A 20149-nucleotide genomic window follows, 5' to 3' on the forward strand; every position below is an offset into this window, starting at 1 on the left:
CAGCGCCCCCTACCTGACTCCTGTGAGTTTACATGTCACCGTGCTTCCTTTTCCAGCACCTGCCAGCCTCTTCCCCTCCACCCACCGTCTCACCCCCTTGAGCTTCTCGACCCTGGAAAGGTTTACAGAACAATGGGCAGGCCAGGCTGGCATGTCCTGGACTTCGGGTGACTGCCAGTGCCCTTCCCTCTTCTTTCTTCCCTTTGCCCTTCTTGAACTTAAATTCTTTTTCCTGATATAGTTAATAAAGTTCCTGGTCAATGAGAGAGCTTTTTGAAAAAGCCAGAAATCAGGGCAATGATGAGAAGAAATGAGAAACAAGGAGACCCTCTTCCCTACTGAGAGCCCCTCTTCCCGTGTAGATTAAGAACAGTCAGAAGAATGGCAGCTGCCATTTCTGTGCTTCTGCACCTGCTTATCCTGATTCTTGCATTATCTGTATACCTCACGTCTGAATAAACAAAGGCCCAGAGAGATTTAGAAGTTTGCTCAAGGCCACACAGCTAATTAGTGGGGCAAAATTTCCAACTCAGGAGTTTCTGAGTTCCTCAGAACTCTCCCCTCTTTTTGCTACACAAAAGTGCTTTCCCAAAGACTCAAAAACTATTAGTCACCATCAGTATTTGCCCTCAACATCTGTGGCCAGACAGTATCAGGACGTGTAATAAAGGCTCCTTTCTAGTTCCAGCAGTGGCTCCAATTGAAAAAGAGTAAAAGTTTCACTCCGTGTACAGATAACTAGTTAAATATCAAACTCACCAAGGCTCTACTTACCAACAGACCCATGGAATGTGGTCCCTTCAGGGGTTCCATGTACTTGAAAACACTGTAAAAGTCACCATTTAGGAAGCTGTAGACCAGCACCATCAAGTAGAACTTTCTGCAGTGAGAAGAATGTTCTGTGTCCACACTGTCTGATATGACAGCCACTAGCTACATGTGGCTTTCAAGCTGTTGGAATGTGGCTGGCTGGTGTAACCCAGGAATTGAACTTTTCATGTATTTATTTTTTAGTAATTTAAATAGCAACATGTGGCTAGTAGTTACCAGATTGGACTGTGTGGCTCTAGAATATTCTGGCAGGTTGATTGCTGGTCCCCACGTTTTCATGATGCTTTGCCAATAAGCTTTATTACAGGACTGGATCGTAATTGTTTTTGTTTTGCCCACCTCATTAGTCTGTAAGCAATTAATTTTGTTAGATCATCTGTTATTAGTACATGACCTGGCCCACAGTTGTCGCCAAGTCATGTCCCAACTCTTTATGACCTCATCGACTGCACCACTCCAGGCTTCCCAGTCCTTCACTATCTCCCGGAGTTTGCTCAAACTCATGTCCATTGAATCAGTGATGCGATCCAACCATCTCATCTTCTACCACCTTCTTCGTTCCACAGTTCAGTTCAGTTCAGTTGTTCAGTCGTGTCCGACTCTCCGCAACCCCATGAATCACAGCCCGCCAGGTCTCCCTGTCCATCACCAACTCCCGGAGTTCACTCAAACTCATGTCCACAGAGTTGGTGATGCCATCCAGCCATCTCATTCTCTGTCGTCCCCGTCTCCTCCCACCCCCAACCTTTCCCAGCATCAGAATCTTTTCCAGTGAGTCAACTCGTCACATGAGGTGGCCAAAGTATTGAAGTTTCAGCTTTAGCATCAGTCCTTCCAATGAACACCCAGGATTGATCTCCTCTAGAATGGACTGGTTGGATCTCCTCGCAGTCCAAGGGACTCTCAAGAGTCTTCTCCAACACCACAGTTCAAAGCATCAATTCTTCGGCAATCAGCTTTCTTCACAGTCCAACTCTCACATCCATACATAACCACTGGAAAAACCATAGCCTTGATTAGACGGACGTTTGTTGGCAAAGTAATGTCTCTGCTTTTTAATATACTATCAAGGTTGGCCATAACTTTCCTTCCAAGGAGTAAGCGTCTTTTAATTTCATGGCTGCAATCAGCATCTGCAGTGATTTTGGAGCCCAAAAAAATAAAGTCTGACACTGTTTCCACTGTTTCTCCATCTATTTCCCATGAAGTGATGGGACCAGATGCCATGATCTTTGTTTTCTGAATGTTGACCTTCAAGCCAACCTTTTCACTCTCCTCTTTCACTTTCATCAAGAGGCTTTTTAGTTCCTCTTCCCTTTCTGCCATAAGGGTAGTGTCATCTGCATATCTGAGGTTATTGATATTTCTCCCAGCAATCTTGATTCCAGCTTGTGCTTCTCCCAGCCCAGCGTTCCTCATGATGTACTCTGCATATAAGTTAAATAAGCAAGGTGACAATATATAACCTTGACGTACTCCTTTTCCTGTTTGGAACCAGTCTGTTGTTCCATGTACAGTTCTGACTGCTGCTTCCTGACCTGCATACAGGTTTCTCAAGAGGCAGGTCGCTCCACAGTAGTAGGCATTAAATAATTAATGTAGGCTAAATAAATGAATGGGAGTCAGCTTTATTTGAGAGCATCATTGTTATTGCTTGCTATCATCTAGTTTACACTTTCTCCTGACTTTGCTCTTAGGACTAGATTGGTTCCCAAATTTCCAGATGAAGCCAATACTGCCCACTTATGAGCACATCTTTCTTTCCTCAAAGAGAATCACTTCTTTAGCTGATTATTTTGGTTATTTGCCTCAGTTTCTCTAAATGAATGTTTCTATTACCATTTCTTTTTTTTCAGTTTTAGACATTATCTTCCACTATGGAAGAAGATGGTTCAACTTCCACCCCCTGCCCCACCACACATAAGGAATGTCCCCCCTCCCTATCGAACCCCACCTCCAGTTTTAGTTAGATAAATAGCTAGTATTTATTATAACTACATAAGTGCTGTTCACAGCTAAGCCAAGTAGAGAATTATAACTACATTTTCTTTCCTACACAGTTTTTTTTTCTGAAGGTAGCAAATGATTGTTTTTTCCATTTGTTCAGTATTCTGCATCCTTACCACTAATCTAATGCCAAATTCTTTCCCTAGCATGTGTATTTTTCTCTGTAGGATACTTGAGTGATTCTGTCAATTTCTTCTTTTAAAAGAAAACTGCCCAGAGCCTTCGTACCTTCTGCAATGGGAATGAGTGCTGGGATTCTGGACTCTCCATGGCAATCCTCCTAGGGGTTCCTTTTGTCTCTCTCCTGTGTTTAATATCCTATTTCTTATATTCCTTGCTTTCCCATCTTGGTTTACTTCCTCATTTGTTTATTACATCTTCTAATAGACTCCTTTCCAGGAAGAGATGGTAAAATGTTGGAGACTTTTCTTATCTGAAAATGTCTTTATTGTATCTTCTCATTTCGTTGGTAGTTTGGGCAAACTTAGAATAATGTGTAGGAAATCAAACCAGTCCATCCTAAAGGAAATCAACCTTAAATATTCACTGACAGTACTGATGCTGAAAGCTCCAATACTTTGGCCACCTGATGTGAAGAGCCGAGTCATTGGAAAAGACCCTGATGCTGGGAAAGATTGAGGGCAAGGAGAGAAGGGGGAGACAGGATAAGATGGTTGGATGGCATCACCGACTCAATGGACATGAGTTTGAGAAAACTCTGGGAGATAGTGAAGGACAAGAAAGCCCAGCATGCTTTAGTCCATGGTGTCGTAAAGAGTCGGACACAACTAAGCGACTAAACACAGCACAGCATTGTGTATATATTTAAGAAGTCTAAAGCCATTCTGATCCCCAGCTGTTTGTATTTGGTCAGTTTTTTCTTTGTAGAAGGCTATAGGAGCTTTACTTTTACCTCACTTCTGAAGTATCACAATGATGTGTCTTGGCGTTGGGTTTAGTTTTATTATTATCACTTTGGTCACTTGGTGAGTGCTTTTATCTAAAATCTCATTCCTTCAGTTATGTAAACTTTTCTCAACAGCTTTCCTGTTGTGCCATTTAAATCTCACTACAACCATATTTTATAGATGAAACATTGATATTTGGTAAATGATTACTTGGTGTTAATTGATTGTTAATTCAGTATCAGAAGCTGGGCTGGAAACTCAGGCCTGGTAAATTTCAAAGCCCTGGTCTGCCTGGAGTCACTGGTCCAGGCCAGGAATCCTTTCCCCCACATCACTACCTACGTCTGTCTCGGGAAATGCTTTCTGCTGTCACTTTCAAGATGCATCTTGGCTATGAAAAGGAGGCAACTGGCAGGCCTGTTTTCAACTGTTTGTTGTTTTTTTTTAGTTGCAGGAAGAGAAGTTAAATGTCTAGAGAAACCTAATGGACAATCTCCACAACAGGTAAGCTCTTCTCTTTTTTATGTTTTGGGAAGAAGGTCTATTCTTTCCACTTTCCATTCAATTTTCTATTATTTGGTCTCCCTCTACAGTTTTTATTACCTGAAACATTAAAGCCAGTAGACAGGGCAATCCCCAAAGTCTATTTCTTTCAGTTTCATTCAGGTTTGAGTAAAATGCTGTTATTTTCTTTTTCATTTTGTTGTTTGGGAACAAAGAGCAAAGTTTGTTTGTTCTAAAACATGTAACATACAACATGACCCATCTAAGTCTTCACATTCAATGTGAGGCTGAAACAAGAAGGCTGAGTATTACCTTTTCTGAGCTCAGTTAGCTCCACTCCAATATTTCACCACCCTGTGCATGCCCGAAAATGACCCCTAAAGCACAGCATAATGTGGGACTTATGATTAATTTTAGACAGTAGATAATTCACAGCTATGGAATCCACAAATAATGAGGAGCAGTTACGCACATAAACACATGGAACACCCGGTACGTGGGGCAATCCGTGTAAGTTTACTGTTTTTATTGTCATCTTCGTTATTCTGTGTTTTTAAATCCTGAGGGTCCTGGACACCTTTGAAAAGTTTTTCAGTTCAGTTCAGTTCAGTCGCTCAGTCGTGTCCGACTCTCCGCGACCCCATGAATCACAGCACGCCAGGCCTCCCTGTCCATCACCAACTCCCGGAGTTCACTCAAACTCATGTCCACAGAGTCGGTGATGCCATCCAGCCATCTCATTCTCCGTCGTCCCCTTCTCCTCCCGCCCCCAACCTTTCCCAGCATCAGAGTCTTTTCCAGTGAGTCAACTCGTCGCATGAGGTGGCCAAAGTATTGGAGTTTCAGCTTTAGCATCAGTCCCTCCAATGAACATCCAGGATTGATCTCCTTTAGAATGGACTGGTTGGATCTCCTTGCAGTATAAGGGACTCTCAAGAGTCTTCTCCAACACCACAGTTCAAAAGCATCGATTCTTCGGCGATCAGCTTTCTTCACAGTCCAACTCTCACATCCATACATGACCACGGGAAAAACCATTGCCTTGACTAGACGGACCTTGGTCGGCAAAGTAATGTCTCTGCTTTTTAATATACTATCAAGGTTGGTCATAACTTTCCTTCCAAGGAGCAAGCGTCTTTTAATTTCATGGCTGCAATCAGCATCTGCAGTGATTTTGGAGCCCAAAAAAACAAAGTCTGACACTGTTTCCACTGTTTTTCCATCTATTTCCCATGAAGTGATGGGACCAGATGCCATGATCTTTGTTTTCTGAATGTTGAGCTTCAAGCCAACCTTTTCACTCTCCTCTTTCACTTTCATCAAGAGGCTTTTGAGTTCCTCTTCACTTTCTGCCATAAGGGTAGTGTCATCTGCATATCTGAGGTTATTGATATTTCTCCCAGCAATCTTGATTCCAGCTTGTGCTTCTTCCAGCCCAGCGTTCCTCATGATGTACTCTGCATATAAGTTAAATAAGCAAGGTGACAATATACAACCTTGACGCACTCCTTTTCCTATTTGGAACCAGTCTGTTGTTCCATGACCGGTTCTAACTGTTGCTTCCTGACCTGCATACAGGTTTCTCAAGAGGCAGATCAGGTGGTCTGGGATTCCCATCTCTTTCAGAATGTTCCACAGTTTATTGTGATCCACACAGTCAAAGGCTTTGGTATAGTCAATGAAGCAGAAATAGATGTTTTTCTGGAACTCTCTTGCTTTCTCCATGATCCAGCGGATGTTGGCTATTTGATCTCTGGTGCCTCTGCCTTTTCTAAAACCTGCTTGAACATCTGGAAGTTCATGGTTCACATATTTCTGAAACCTAGCTTGGAGAATTTTGAGCATGACTTTACTAGCGTGTGAGATGAGTGCAATTGTGCGGTAGTTTGAGCATTCTTTGGCATTGCCTTTCTTTGGGATTGGAATGAAGACTGACCTCTTCCAGTCCTGTGGCCACTGCTGAGTTTTCCAAATCTGCTGGCATATTGAGTGCAGCACTTTCACAGCATCATCTTTCAAGACTTGAAATAACTCAACTGGAATTCCATCACCACCACTAGCTTTGTTCACAGTGATGCTTTCTAAGGCCCACTTGACTTCACATTCCAAGATGTCTGGCTCTAGGTCAGTGATCACATTATCGTGACTATCTTGGTCGTGAAGATCTTTTTTGTACAGTTCTTCTGTGTATTCCTGCCACCTCTTCTTAATATCTTCTGCTTCTGTTAGGTCCATACCATTTCTGTCCTTTATCGAGCCCATCTTTGCATGAAATGTTCCCTTGGAATCTCTAATTTTCTTGAAGAGGTCTCTTGTTTTTCCTATTCTGTTGTTTTCCTCTATTTCTTTGCATTGATCACTGAGGAAGGCTTTCTTATCTCTCCTTGCTATTCTTTGGAACTCTGCATTCAGATGCTTATATCTTTCCTTTTCTCCTTTGCTTTTCGCCTCTCTTCTTTTTACAGCTATTTGTAAGGCCTCCTCAGACAGCCATTTCGCTCTTTTGCATTTCTTTTCCATGGGGATGGTCTTGGTCCCTGTCTCCTGTACAATGTCACGAACCTCCGTCCAGAGTTCATCAGGCACTCTATCAATCAGATCTAGTCCTTTAAATCTATTTCTCACTTCCACTGCATAATCATAAGGGATTTGATTGAGGTCATATCTGAATGGTCTAGTGGTTTTCCCTACTTTCTTCAATTTAAGTCTGAACTTCGCAATAAGGAGTTCATGATCTGAGCCACAGTCAGCTCCTGGTCTTGTTTTCGCTAACTGTATACAGCTTCTCCATCTTTGGTTGCAAAGAATATAATCAATCTGATTTCGGTGTTGACCATCTGGTGATGTCCATGTGTTTTAGTTCAATTCAATTCAGTTGCTCAGTCGTGTCTGACTCTTTGCGAGCCCGTGAACTTCAGCACGCCAGGCCTCCCTGTCCATCACCAACTCCCGTGATGGAGACTCATGTCCATTGACTCGGTGGTGCCATCCAACCATCTCATCCTCTGTCGTCCCCTTCTCCTCCCGCCTTCAATCTTTCCTGGCATCAGAGTCTTTTCTAGTGAGTCAGTTCTTTGCATCAGGTGGCCAAAGTATTGGAGTTTCAGCTTCAGCATCAGTCCTTCCAATGACTATTCAGGACTGATTTCCTTTAGGATGAAAAGTTTTAGGCAAGGGAACTGATAAGATTCAGGTTTGTGGCTTAGAAAGATCCCGTGACTTCCATGTGGCAAATGTCTTAGAAGACACAGGGGGATGCAATGACAAGAGGATTTGCAATAACTCAGGTGAGAAAGAAGTGATAATGTCTTAGGACACGGCAGGGGCAGTGCAAATGGAGAGACAAGAGTGAGCCTCAGAGAGTCAGAGGTCGCCTTCCCCCAGAATGCAGTCTGGACCCCTACCAACCCCTTTATCACTCACTTCAGCCACAAGTCTTCTCCAGCCTTTTCCCAAGATAACTTGGGCACTTGTTGCCTTATGGAACACAATGCACGACATACTTTATTTTATTTTAATATTTATTCTTTCTTTCTTTGGCTGCATCGGGTCTTAGTTGCAGTGCTCGAAATCCTGTGTCATGCAGGACCTTTTGTTGTGACGCACAGTGTCAGCAGTTACAGCAGACGGGCTCCCGAGTGCACAGGCTTCCATAGCTGCAGCACATGGGCTCTCTAGTTGCAGCGAGCAGGCTTAGTCGCTCTGTAGCATGTGGGATCTTAGTTCCCAACCAAGGAGCAAACCTGCATCTCCTGCATTACCAGGCAGATACGTAACCACTGTACCACCAGGAAAGTCCCCATATTTAAAATTCATACTTTTAGTACACCCTTAGTCATGTATGTATGCATCTGTCTTCATTGCTAGACTGTGCATTCTTTTCAGCTCCCTGGAACTGAATTTGGTACTTGCACAAAATAGGTGCTCAGGAAATACTTGATGCGTGAATAAGTGGTGAATCCTTTAACATACAGCAGAGATCTCTGCCTCTTGTGTCCTGGTCACTAGCAGAGTGTTTTATCCTCAGATTCTCAAGGATATTCGAGGCCTCAGAACCATGCTTATTCTTTTCAAGTGCAAACTTCAAAGAAATAATGGACATGAGTTTGAGCAAACTCTGGGAGATAGTGAAGGACAGGGAAGCCTGGCATGCTGCAGTCCATGGGGTCACAAAGAGTGACTGAACAACAAAAGGAACATCGGTGTCCAAATTCTGCAAACTCAGTGTCATCTGCAAACATGGGAGAGTGTGTTTTTTCATGTCCTCTGACCAGTCCATACTTCCCACCTTGGGTGGGAAGCCTGTGTGATAAAATACAGCGGTTGTGTAGTGGGGTGTTCTTTAAGATTCGCTGAAGTTTTGACATCTAGAATACTGGGAATTAACCAGAACTAGCCCTTTCCAAGCATCCAGCCTTGAGCTGTGCTTGCTTTTAAAGTCATCATTATTTGCAGCTTTACAAGACTGCAGCAGATAAACTTCTGTCCACATCACCTCCTCTGCAACTTGAACTTCATTTTTTCTAAATGCTTCCGTTATCTTCCAGACTTCCCCCACCTTCCAGATAAGGCTACTTAACAATATTAGCGACATACTCTGTGTTGGAGACACACCTGATTCTCGTGGGATTCCGGGGAGGATTGGGTCAGAACATCACCCATTTCTATTCACAGTGTCGAAAAGTCACTAGGCCAGGGTTAAAAAGTTTTCTCATAGACGATGGCCATGAAGGTGAAAGCAACCCACATATATTAAGAATCTGCTACTTGCTGGTCACACTCTGCCAGGTCCATCACATGTGTTAGCTGTGTGGTTCTTGAGGAACCCTTCACAATTCGGTGTCATTGTTTCCCTATCTAATGGCTGGCAAAGCTTAGACTCTGAGAGGTTAAACTACTCAAGATCATCCAGCTTAGGACAGGCCAATCCAGATTTTGACTCCAGAGCCCATTCCCTTAATTATGATATACTGTCTTCTATCTACTGGGTCTTAAAATTCTTCATCCTCATCTTCTGGAACCAGATATGATTTTTACACATGTTCTTTGACAAGTTCTTCTGTTGAGGTGGCTATAAAATGAAATCAGTTATGAACTAATGCAAGGGTATCCCTGATGTGTTTAAGCAGATACCCTACTAAAGATTGGTGATGCTGACCTTCCTATAAAACTTGAGTCAAAGTCAAAAGGGTCAGCCCAACAAACTGAGTTGAGATGAATCATGTCAGATGATACTGTGATTATGGGTGGTCAAGAGTGTGATGGGAGGGCCACCGAAAAAGACATAGAACTGTACATGTTCAGTGAAAACACATCATCTTCACTTCAAATTTTAAAAATCTTCTCAAATTGTATTATCTGAAGAGTGTCCAAAGTGTACTTGTTCATATTCTTAGAAACTAAAAGCCACCCAGAAGGTGATGGCCTGTCCCCATCTTCAGTTGAGCCTGAGTCTTTGTGCTGTGGACCTTATTCCTGAACACGTGGTTTGGTTTGGTTACCAGTGACATGGTCTATTAGTTCATCAGTGAACAACATTCTACCCAAGTAGCAGAATTCAGGGTAAACACCGAATCCCATATCATTGATGATAGTCTGTCATGTTAAGTGAGATTGTGTATGTGATCCCTGGGTCAGGAAGGTCCTCTGAGGTAGGAAATGACCTCCCACTCCAGCACTCTTGCCTGGGAAATTCCTTGGGCAGAGGAACCTGGTGGGCTACAGTCCATGAGGTTGCAAAGAATCAGACACAACTGAGCAACTGACCATGCACGCACGAATGTGTGATTAGCTGAGCTCTCTTTTCCGTCTATTTCACTTCAGAGCTGTCTGTGGTCATTTGCAAGACTTCCTCAAAACATATTTCAAAAGTAACTGATAAGCGCATGGTGACATCTGGATTCCCAGCTCTAAGAGTTATAGTTACTGCCTTCAACTGTTGAGTTAGAGACTCCCTGAAGGATTTGGGGGTGTATTAAAAGTAAACTTCCTGCCACTACATTGATAATGGGGAATAGATTAATAGCACCCACATGAATAATAGAGAATGCCCTTCATATTTCAGCAGACATAAGAGACACCTAAACTTATTTATTAACCACAGTCACCCATATGTTAATGATGTTGAGTATTTTCATGAGATTACTGAAAATAGTGTGAAGGTCCATGTGTTGCCTATACTTCCTCCAGTGGCAGTTTTAGAATATCTAGATGCTAGAAGGGTTTCAGAGCTTAGAAGGGAAGACAGGAGACTTCTCTAGAAGTTGTTTTGCACAGTAAACAGACTGATCTGGGGTGGCAAAGGCAAGAGAAATTAATGGAGATGATGGAGGGGCTAAAGTCCCTTCCCCAGTCACCACTGACACCCACACCATGACTTGTCCTACATCAGGCGTGCAGCAATTAGCAGCATGGATGTTAGATACTACCCATCTGTACAGAGTCCAACACTCTTGTTGTATATTACTTAATAACTAGCTAGGAAGCTTTACCCACTCCAGTACTCTTGCCTGGAAAATCCCATGGACGAGGAGCCTGGTGGGCTGTGGTCCATGAGGTCGCTAAGAGTCAGACATGACTGAGCGACTTCACTTTCACTTTTCACTTTCACACATTGGAGAAGGAAATGGCAACCCACTCCAGTGTTCTTGCCTGGAGAACCCCAGGGACGGGGGAGCCTGGTGGGTTGCCGTCTATGGGGTTGCACAGAGTCAGACACGACTGAAGTGACTTAGCAGCAGGAAGCCTTTAGTCAGGATATTATTTATATTAGGGAAGGTCCAGACATGAATGAGAACTCTTCCTTTCAAACAGAAGGACGTTACAGTCAGTGGGTTATGTGGGTATTGGAAGATCTGGGAAGCCAAATGAGATGCTGAGGTAAACACCGAGACGTCAAGGCAGGAAGACCTTACCCTCCTAGGGGAGGCACAGAACCCGATGCTGGGTCGGCGGCTGGAGCATGGTGAGGCGCCATAGAGGGAGGGCCTCTCGCACATCTCTGCTGTGGAGGAGAGCTGGCCACACCAGGATGAACAGGATGCCGTCCAAGCAGAGAGAGGAAGGGACCCACACCCTGCCTTCCCTCATCCTCTCCTCCTAGTCTTCCACCAGTACCTTCCACTGGTGGGACTCACCCAGATCCAGACATGGGTTCCTCAGCATTCAGTTCAGTTCAGTCGCTCAGTCATGTCTGACTCTTTGCGACCCCATGAATCACAGCACGGCAGGCCTCCCTGTCCATCACCAACTCCCGGAGTTCACTCAAACTCATGTCCACAGAGTCGGTGATGCCATCCAGCCATCTCATTCTCTGTCGTCCCCTTCTCCTCCCGCCCCCAACCTTTCCCAGCATCAGAGTCTTTTCCAGTGAGTCAACTCGTCGCATGAGGTGGCCAAAGTATTGCAGTTTCAGCTTTAGCGTCAGTCCCTCCAATGAACATCCAGGACTGATCTCCTTTAGAATGGACTGGTTGGATCTCCTTGCAGTCCAAGGGACTCTCAAGAGTCTTCTCCAGCACCACAGTTCAAAAGCATTGATTCTTCGGCGATCAGCTTTCTTCACAGTCCAGCTCTCACATCCATTAGGGTGCCCTAAAACACTGAGCAGGCAAGGGAGGCAGAGACGGGTCTAAGAGCAGACAAGCAGTGGACCGGACCAGTGTTGGCATTGTTTCACCTATTAGTTGGGTTTGTTTTAACTGTTCCTCAATTAGTAAATATTTAGGTTGTCCAAACTAATCCCTTTATTATTGGACACTTGGTTCATTTTTACTTTCTCCTGTTATAACAAAAATAGGGAAGGATTCAGTTCAGTTCAGTCGCTCAGTCGTGTCCGACTCTTTGCGACCCCATGAACCACAGCACGCCAGGCCTCCCTGTCCATCACCAACTCCCGGAGTTCACTCAAACTCATGTCCACAGAGTCGGTGATGCCATCCAGCCATCTCATTCTCTGTCGTCCCCGTCTCCTCCTGCCCCCAATCCCTCCCAGCACCAGAGTCTTTTCCAGTGAGTCAACTCGTCGCATGAAGTGGCCAAAGTATTGGAGTTTCAGCTTTAGCATCAGTCCTTCCAATGAACACCCAGGATTGATCTCCTCTAGAATGGACTGGTTGGATCTCCTTGCAGTCCAAGGGACTCTCAAGAGTCTTCTCCAGCACCACAGTTCAAAAGCATCAATTCCTCGGCGATCAGCTTTCTTCACAGTCCAACTCTCACATCCATACATGACCACGGGAAAAACCATAGCCTTGACTAGACGGATGTTTGTTGGCAAAGTAATGTCTCTGCTTTTTAATATGCTATCTAGGCTGGTCATAATTTTCCTTCCAAGGAGTAAGCGTCTTTTAATTTCATGGCTGCAATCAGCATCTGCAGTGATTTTGGAGCCCAAAAAAATAAAGTCTGACACTGTTTCCCCATCTATTTGCCATGAAGTGATGGGACCAGATGCCATGATCTTTGTTTTCTGAATGTTGACCTTCAAGCCAACCTTTTCACTCTCGTCTTTCACTTTCATCAAGAGGCCTTTGAGTTCCTCTTCACTGTCTGCCATAAGGGTGGTGTCATCTGCATATCTGAGGTTATTGATATTTCTCCCAGCAATCTTGATTCCAGCTTGTGCTTCCTCCAGCCCAGCGTTCCTCATGATGTACTCTGCATAGAAGTTAAATAAGCAGGGTGACAATATACAACCTTGACGTACTCCTTTTCCTATTTGGAACCAGTCTGTTGTTCCATGTTCAGTTCTAACTGTTGCTTCCTGACCTGCATACAGGTTTCTCAAGAGGCAGGTCAGGTGGTCTGGTATTCCCATCTCTTTCAGAATTTTCCACAGTTTATTGTGATCCACACAGTCAAAGGCTTTGGCATAGTCAATGAAGCAGAAATAGATGCTCTTCTGGAACTCTCTTGCTTTCTCCATGATCCAGCGGATGTTGGCAATTTGATCTCTGGTGCCTCTGCCTTTTCTAAAACCTGCTTGAACATCTGGAAGTTCACAATTCACATATTGCTGAAGCCTAGCTTGGAGAATTTTGAGCATGACTTTACTAGCGTGTGAGATGAGTGCAACTGTGTGGTAGTTTGAGCATTCTTTGGCATTCCCTTTCTTTGGGATTGGAATGAAGACTGACCTTTTCCATTCCTGTGGCCACTGCTGAGTTTTCCAAATTTGCTGGCATATTGAGTGCAGCGCTTTCACAGCATCATCTTTCAGGATTTGAAATAGCTCAATTGGAATTCCATCACCTCCACTAGCTTTGTTCGTAGTGATGCTCTCTAAGGCCCACTTGACTTCCCATTCTAAGATGTCTGGTTCCAGGTGAGTGATCACGCCATTGTGAGTATCTTCGTCGTGAAGATCTTTTTTGTACAGTTCTTCTGTGTATTCTTGCCACCTCATCTTAATATCTTCTGCTTCTGTTAGGTCCATACCATTTCTGTCCTTTATCGAGCCCATCTTTGCATGAAATGTTCCCTGATATCTCTAATTTTCTTGAAAAGATCTCTTGTTTTTCCTATTCTGTTGTTTTCTTCTATTTCTTTGCATTGATCGCTGAGGAAGCCTTTCTTATCTCTCCTTGCTATTCTTTGGAACTCTGCATTCAGATGCTTATATCTTTCCTTTCCTCCTTTGCTTTTCACTTCTCTTCTTTTCACGGCTATTTGTAAGGCCTCCTCAGACAGCCATTTTGCTTTTTTGCATTTCTTTTCCATGGGGATGGTCTTGGTCCCTGTCTCCTGTACAATGTCATGAACCTCCGTCCAGAGTTCATCAGGCACTCTATCTATCAGATCTAGACCCTTAAATCTATTTCTCACTTCCACTGTATAATCATAAGGGATTTGATTTAGGTCATATCTGAATGGTCTAGTGGCTTTCCCTACTTTCTTCAATTTAAGTCTGAATTTGGCAATAAGGAGTTCATGATCTGAGCCACAGTCAGCTCCTGGTCTTGTTTTTGCTAACTGTATAGAGCTTCTCCATCTTTGGCTGCAAAGAATATAATCAGTCTGATTTCGGTGTTGACCATCTGGTGATGTCCATGTGTAGAGTCTTCTCTTGTGTTATTGGAAGAGGGTGTTTGCTATGACCAGTGCATTCTCTTGGCAAAACTCTATTAGCCTTTGCCCTGCTTCATTCCATGCTCCAAGGCCAAATTTGCCTGTTACTCCAGGTGTTTCTTGACTTCCTACTTTTGCATTCCAGTCCCCTATAATGAAAAGGACATCTTTTTTGGTGTTAGTTCTAAAAGGTCTTGTAGGTCTTCATAGAACTGTTCAACTTCGGCTTCTTCAGCATTACTGGTTGGGGCATAGACTTGGATTATCGTAATATTGAATGGTTTGCCATGATGGCTACTCCATTTCTTCTAAGGGATTCCTGCCCACAGTAGTAGATATCATGGTCATCTGAGTTAAATTCACCCATTCCAGTGCATTTTAGTTCACTGATTCCTAGTATGTCGATGTTCACTCTTGCCATCTCCTGTTTGACCACTTCCAATTTGCCTTGATTCATGGACCTAACATTCCAGGTTCCTATGCAATATTGCTCATTACAGCATCGGACCTTGCTTCTAGCATCAGTCACATCCACAACTGGGTATTTGTTTCGCTTTGGCTCCATCCCTTCATTCTTTCTGGAGTTATTTCTCCACTGATCTCCAGTAGCATACTGGGCACCTACCGACCTGGGGAGTTCCTCATTCAGTATTCTATCATTGTACCTTTAGATACTGTTCATGGGGTTCTCAAGGCAAGTATACTGAAGTGGTTTGCCATTCCCTTCTCCAGTGGACCACATTCTGTCAGACCTCTCCACCATGACCCGTCCGTCTTGGGTGGCCCCACACAGCATGGCTTAGCTTCATTGAGTTAGACAGGGCTGTGGTCCATATGATTAGATCAACTAGTTTTTTTTATTATGATTTCAGTGTGTTTGCCCTCTAATGCCCTCTCCCAATACCTACCGTCTTATTTGGGTTTCTCTTACCTTGGTCGTGGAGTATCTCTTCACAGCTGCTCCAGCAAAGTGCAGCAGCTGTACCTTACCTTGGACAAGGGGTATCTCCTCAAGGCCGCCCCTCCTGACCTTGAATGTGGAGTAGCTCCTCTCGGCCCTCCTGTGCCCACGCAGCCACCGCCTCTTGGATGTGGGACAACTCCTCTTGGCCACCGCCCTGACCTTGGGTGTCGGGTAGCTCCTCTCAGCTGCGTCTGTGCATGGTCGGTTGTCCGGAGCTGGGATCTCTATAGAGAAGGATAGAAGAACATAAATTAAAAACTGTTAAAAAGCAAATTCTGAAAAACAGAATTTTTAGAAACTTAACAGGATCGTAAAGCTGCACCCATTGGCAGTGGAATTGGAAGCAATGACTACTGGTATTAATTTCTGACCAAAATCATTTCTGACCAACATAAAGTTATGTTTTGGCCAACTTGGTTTGGGCCATGCCATCTGTCACCGAAACGGGCCAGTGGTAATGGTAACTACCTCACTTTTGCCAGAAATTCCCCAAGACACAGAGTTCTTAGAGTGTTAGGCCTCTCCCTTTAAGTAGAGCTCACCTAGACCAACCAGTAACATTAGCAAAACAAAGAATCCTGCCTGCCTTTATTTCCTTAAAACCATAAAGCAGTAGTTCTCAGAGTGTGGTCCTTAGACAGCAGTGTTAACACCACCTGGGAGCTTGTTGGAAATGCAGGCTATCGGGCCCCACATAGACCCAGGAGAATGCCTTGTGGCCCTGGTGCCCTCTGCCTCTCAATGTGGGCAGGATCCCACCCCTGTCACCTGCACACCTTAGTTCAGTAATGAAATGCACCCCCACCTGACTTAAATAGGAGCCTGCTCCCAGGAATTTACAGTCCAGACAATAGGGGACTAGCTTCTCAAACTTTTCCCTAGAACCTTTCTCCCCGGGGGTACAGGAAGAAGGACCTGGTCTAGAGGGCTGACCATAAGTTACCAACAGAACTTGTAATTTTCTGCATCCGTTCCGTTCAGTCGCTCAGTCGTGTCCGACTCTTTGCGACCCCGTGGACTGTAGCCTACCAGGTTTCTCCGTCCATGGGATTCTTCAGGCAAGAATACTGGAATGGGTTACCGTTTCCTTCTCCAGGGGATCTTCCTGACCCAGGGATCGAACCCGGGTCTCCCGCATTGGAGGCAGACACTTTAACCTCCGAGCCACCAGGGAAGCCCAATTTTCTGCATACCTTTGTTTAATTCTAATAATTGAAGCACAATTTGCCTTTTCAAACACAATATTCTGAATTTCTTTTAAATAAAAAGTAATGGGCTTCTTCCCAAAAAACCTTCGAATTGTGACAAATTTATTTTATAGCTTATCTTTATGTCCTAGAATATGGTCATGTACCCTCATCCAGAAGATGGAGCCCCAAGACCATCTCACAACATGGGCAGCCCACAGGGTCTGGGGCGAGCACAAGGATGGCCCTAGGAAAGGAACAGTGAAATGGACAGGTCCAGCTGCAGCAGATCTAACCCAGGGGAGGAAGTGAACCCCTCCACACCCTATCCTGCCTCCCCTAGTCCCTTCCACAAAACTTTCATCCAGATCTCATTTGTGTGAAGAGAGGTGTCTATAGAATTGCAGGAGTCTTTTGACCCATCCATGGTCTGGCCAGGCTACAGAGTAAATCCCATGCCCAACCAGAGCTGGAGGAAATTCTGCCATAAGGTGGTACCGTGGCTACCAGAACTTAACACAATAATTATCTGAATATTTACCAAGTCACCTACTCCGTAACTTTGCCACATGGCAAAGCACCTACACTGTTAGTGCCCTAATTCTCCTGTATTTAAGGCCTTTCCCATACTGTCCCTCCCTTGAAATTAAATAACCAATATATACTGCCATCTGGCGGCGAATAGATGAAACCACAGGCATGAAAAATTGTTCAGTCCCTAAGTGGTGTTAGGCACTTTGCAACCTCATGGATCGCAACATGCCAGGCTTCCTTGTCTTTCCCTATCTCCCAGAATCTGCTCAAACTCATGTCCATTGAGTCGGTGACGCCATCCAACCATCTTATCCTCTGTCATCACCTTCTCTTCCTGCCCTCAGTCTTTCCCAGCATCAGGGTCTTTTTCCAATGCATTTGCTCTTTGCATCAGGTGGCCAAAGTATTGGAGCTTCAGCTTCAGCATCAGTCCTTCCAGTTAGTATTCAGAGTTGATTTCCTTTTTTATACCCTGTGTAGATTTGTCATAGCTTTTCTTCCAAGGAGCAAGTGTCTTTTACTTTCATGGCTGCAGTCACCATCCTCAATGATTTTGGAGTCCAAGAAGATAAAATCTGTAACTGTTTCCATTTCCCATCTATTTGCCATGAAGTGATGGGACTGGATGCCATGATCTTAGTTTTTTGAATGTTGAGTTTTAAGCCAGTTTTTTCACTCTCCTCTTTCACCTTCATCAGAGGCTCTTTAGTTCCTCTTCACTCTCTGCAATGAGAGTGGTATCATCTGCATATGTGAGGTTGTTGATATTTCTCCCTGCAATCTTGATTCCAGCTTGGGAGTCATTCAGCCTGGTGTTTCACATGATGTACTCTGCATAGAAGTTAAATAAGCAGGGTGACGATATACAGCCTTGATGGACTCCTTTCCCAGTTTGGAACCAGTTCATTGCTCCATGTCCAGTTCTAACTGTTGCTTCTTGTTCTGCATACAGGTTTCTCAGGAGGCAGATCAGGTGGTCTGGTATTCCCATCTCTTTCAGAATTTTCCACAGTTTATTGTGATCCACACAGTGAAAGGCTTTAGCATAGTCAATAAAGCAGAAAGAGTTTTTTTTTTTAGAATTCCTTTGCTTTTTCTATGATCTAGAGGATGTTCGCAATTTGATCTCTGGTTCTTCTGCTTTTTCTAAATCCAACTTATACATCTGGAAGTCCTCAATTCATGTACTGCTGAAGCCTAGCTTGAAGAATTTTGAGCATAATCTTTCTGGCATGTGAAATGAGTGCAATTGTACAGTAATTTGAACATTCTTTAACATTGCCCTTCTTTAGGATTGGAATGAAAACTGACCTTTTCTAATCCTGTGGCCACTGCTGAGTTTTCCAAATTTGCTGACATAATGAGTGCAGCACTTTAACGCCATCATCTTTTAGGATTTGAAATAGCTCAGCTAGAATTCCATCACCTCCACTAACTTTGTTCACAGTAATGCTTCCTAAGACCCACTTGACTTCACACTCCAGGATGTCTAGCTGTAGGTGAGTAATCACATCATCATGGTTATTCGGGTCATTAAGACCTTTTTTGTATAGTTTTTCTGTATATTTCTACCACCTCTTCTTAATCTTTTCTGCTTCTGTTAAGTCCATACCATTTCTGTCCTTTATTGTGCCCATCCTTGCATGAAATGACCCCTGGGTATCTCTAATTTTCTTGAAGAGATCTCTAGTCTTTCCCATTCTGTTGTTTTCCTCTGTTTCTTTGCAGTGTTCACTTAAGACTTTCTTAACTCTCCTTGCTATTCTATCAGAACCCAAATCAAGAGGATCCAGTTCCCTTTTGTAAAACATACTGGATTGTGAAATTCTATGGACTCAGAAAAGAACAGAACCTAGTAAGAGGTATTATGGTAGTATATTAATATAATAGGAAGATATAATATATGAATATTATATAGTTAGTGTATAATCAGGAAATGTTAATAATGAAAACAGTAACAGAAGCATTAATAACAGGTACACTGTGCCTGTGTGTGCTAAGTCGCTTCAGTCGTGTACAGCTCTGTGCGACCCCATGGACTGTAGCCCGCCAGGCTCCTCCGTCCGTGGGATTCTCCAGGCAGGAACACTGGCGTGGGTTGCCATGCCCTCTTCCAGGGTATCTTCTTGTCCCCGGGATTGAACCCAAGTTTCCTCTGTCTCCTGAATCGGCAGGTGGCTTCTTTATGACTAGTGCCACCTGGGAACCACTCTCTAATTTATATATCCATTTACTTATCCATAAAATACTGGCTTCCAACCTCTGTACATAGTTGGTAGGAGTGTAATGATGCAACTATGGAAACCAGTATGAAAGATCTTCAGAAAACTAAAAATAGACTACCATATGAGTCAGCAATTCCATTCCAAGGTATATATCCAAAAAAAAAGCAAAACTAAAACACGAATACAAAAAGATCCAGGCACCCTAATGTTCATAGCAACACTGTTCATAGAAGCCAAGATATGGAAGCAACCTAAGTGTCCATAAACAGATGAATGGGTAATGAAGGTGTGATATGTGTAATATAATGGAATATGATTCAGCCATAAAAACGAATTAAATTCTGCTGTTTACAACAACATGGATGGACCTAGAGTATGACATTTAGTGAAAGAAGTCAGACAGAGAAAGACAAATACTAAATGATTTTATTCATATGTAGAGTCTAAAAAATGAAACAAAGATTATAGGAGAACAGAAACAGACTCACAGATACAGCAAACAAGCCAGCGGTGTTACCAGCAGTGGGGAGGAAAGGAGGGGCCAGACAGTGGTGTGTGATTAAAACTCTTTTCTATAAAATAGATAAGCAGTTAGGACATATTGTGCAGCACAGGGAAATGTAACCAGTACTTTGTGATAACTTTAAGTAATTTACAAAATATTGAATCACTGTGCTGTACACCTGAAACTAATATAATGTTGTAAATCAACTATCCTTCAGTTAAAATAATAATAGGGATTTTTCTGGCATCCAGTGATTAGGACTCTCTGCTTTTACTGCCATGGCCCACGTTCATTCCCTGGTCGGGAAACAAGATCCTTCAAGCCACATGGTGCAGCCAATAATAAACAAACAAACAAATAAAATACTGGCTTCTTCCTTAAATGGTTATTGTGAAGTTGAATGAATACATGAAATT

General features: G+C 43.5%; 1 protein-coding gene across 5 annotated transcripts in view; it reads left to right on the top strand.

The window, feature by feature from the left end:
- PGCKA1 (PDCD10 and GCKIII kinases associated 1) overlaps positions 1-20149 on the top strand; it is a 92112-nt gene that overhangs the window by 59121 nt on the left and 12842 nt on the right. For all 5 annotated transcript variants that reach the window (XM_055434861.2, XM_055434857.2, XM_055434858.2 and 2 more), the window contains one exon: positions 4195-4250. The gene's annotated coding sequence lies outside the window, so the exon portion shown is untranslated. The remainder of the gene's footprint in view (positions 1-4194; positions 4251-20149) is intronic.

The sequence above is a fragment of the Moschus berezovskii genome, chromosome 5, assembly GCF_049115385.1.
Source record: "Moschus berezovskii isolate FMDL1 chromosome 5, NW_MosBer_1.0, whole genome shotgun sequence".
Classification (NCBI taxonomy): domain Eukaryota; kingdom Metazoa; phylum Chordata; class Mammalia; order Artiodactyla; family Moschidae; genus Moschus; species Moschus berezovskii.